Raw genomic sequence first — 2659 nt, 5'->3', positions numbered from 1 at the left:
GAATTAGTTCCAGCATTTGTCTGTACAGAGCAGAGGGAGATAACCCCCCCAGTCCCGCAGAACTTATCGTCTCTTCTCCCAGTGAGTTTACTATTGGGGATATTTCACTCCCTTGGGGACGAGGTGGTATGGAAATCGATTCAAAGTGGGAATTGTTTAACTTGTGGTTGTCGATTGTGTTATGGACTGTCCTCACATGACGCAATAGACAAGATTGTGGAATTCTTACCTTTTAGTAACTAATAAATATATCCACCTTGCAATATAAAGTCCTTAACATGTATTTTAATTGATAATTACAAAGATTCTTAATTAATTTGGTTCAAATTCATTTTTAATATAATTCAAGATTAATTGGCATTTCCCTTACCGTGCAGATAACCAGGGCTGCTGAAGACATTTCAAATTTTACCAGATCCTTTACTACTCATTCCAGGAGCATCCAAGACCTTTCGCTTACAGAGATTGAAGATATTACTATTTTCGATTTCCCAATCCACCCGAATGGAATCATGAAAGCCCTCCTTAACAAAGAACTCGTGCTGAATTGTGTTCTTAATAGTATTTCGTCTCTGGAGGCCCATCTGGGTCTCTTTCTTCCAAAAAATTATCTTTTTATGCTCAAATTTATTTTTTTACTGCGATTTTTTCTCCTTGTTTTGTTAAGACTGAGGGCTTGTACAAAATTGATGGCCGAATTTCCCTCGGTATAGACTCCCCGTGGAACATGCAATTATATTCCGATGGCCTGTTACGGGCTAAACTGCCTTGCTGGAATCTGATTTTGTAAGGACTTGACTCTTCAATCCTTCCTTGCCTCTTTCTATAATTTCAGCAATCTTGTAAGCTCTGTTCTTTTTTCCTTTTGATTTGTCAGATTCCGTGGGCGTTTTTGATACCTGATTCGACTTAAAACTTGAAATTCCCGAGAATAAAAAATAGTAGGATGCAATTGATATTACTTCCGCTCTGGAAAATTTTTACTTTTGTTCTGACCAACTTGAACTAGCTGCCTTGAACATTGCATGTCAGACTCATCCTGGCGACTGGCTCGGTGCTGTCCTTTTGGCCTCCACCGGATTCCTTTTGGATAATGAATCCGCCCAGATCGAGTTTTGCCTCCGTCTGGGTCTAAATGTGTGGTTGTCGTGGCATGAATGTTGTCGAGTCTAAAGCACTTCGCGTTAAACGACATTGTCAGGAGAGCTCTCAATTTAGCAGGCTTTTGTTCTGTCCTAGAGTCTGTGCGCCTCGACCACAAAGACGGAAAACGTCCCAATGGGATGATACTTTTTCTTTCTCTTGTCTTCTCGGACGTCACTTGTGCGGATTCTTTTGAAAAGTCTAATTTTATTAACTTTGTCTGCTCCTCTAGATCCGCAACGCAGGGTGCCAAAAAACTAAAAATCGCTAAATACAGTCAAACCCCTTTAAAACAGTTCCTCTTGGGACCGACAGAATTATCTGTTATAAAGGAAAGGCCGGTTAGTTACTTAGTAGCCCTGGACTGCCGGACATGCAAGAAGCCAGCGGCTATTAAGCGACGCACAGCCTGGGTCGGTGGCTTCCAAAGGAGTATTTATACCAAGGAGTATTTAACCAACACTTATTAAAGCAGAGAGAGACGTCCATCCAAGCTGACCTAATACACCGATTTTTAGTCGAGTTGTTCGCAATATATTTGTTTGTAATTCAAGGTTAAAGGCGATTGATAAGATTAGATCAAAGATTGATATCAGAAGGCCAGTTTATGATAAAAAATTCAAGTTGGGACCACGAAATTTGGCGGTGGGAAATCCGGGTATATCGAAGATGAAATAGCAGTAATGGTCTACGAGGTGAATGGGGACTAGAATTTTAGTCTAGTTTTAAGGGAATTCCGTATACCAAGGAGTCGGTTTAGAGGGGTTTGACTGTTCTCGGCCATCAGTAAGTCTTCCTGCTGACTTCCATTGCTGTTGAGACCAGCAGCATTCTCGGGGTAAAGCCCTGTGAATTCATTTCCATGGAAGGTTTTCGAACGTGAGAACGTGTGACCTGGCTGTTGCAACATGTTTCTTTATCCATTATCCACGAGAATTGCGTAGCAATTCGCTGCTCCTAATAGTCCTCGCTTTTTTTCATTTCCTAAAAACTTTCTTTTTATTATAAAATTAAAAAATTAGCATAAACCTACTTCGCCGTGAAGCCACTCGTTTTATCGATTGAAAACTCACGAATACAAAACAGACTAGCGAAATAATATAATTGATTGGTTGCTCTATTTCCTGAAATCTAAAATTGAGCAGGCCTGTGATGAGTTTGGAAGATATTAGTTAATTATTAACCCTGATTTATTATCACATAAAAACTGCAATTGTTAGAAAGTAGACAGCTATTCAAGAGTTCCCTCAAGACTAATCCTCTCAAGCTTCTAAAGAATAAGAAATTTGGATACTGTTATGGTATGTAGCTAACCTAAGAGTACCAAAATTTGCTTTAACCTTTTATGAAAATGAATTGCCAGATGTTTTTAGAAGGCCTATGATATGTTTCAAAAAAATGTTAAACAAAATCCGTTTAGGTAAATTAAAAAAATATTCATTTGATTAAGTATTTCCTGACTTAAATAAATAAATATTTCCATGGAATGTGGCAAACTTATGTATAAAAAATCGAA

The sequence above is a fragment of the Octopus sinensis genome, unplaced genomic scaffold (assembly GCF_006345805.1).
Source record: "Octopus sinensis unplaced genomic scaffold, ASM634580v1 Contig02042, whole genome shotgun sequence".
Lineage (NCBI taxonomy): Eukaryota > Metazoa > Mollusca > Cephalopoda > Octopoda > Octopodidae > Octopus > Octopus sinensis.
Note: the sequence above shows the minus strand (reverse complement) of the source record.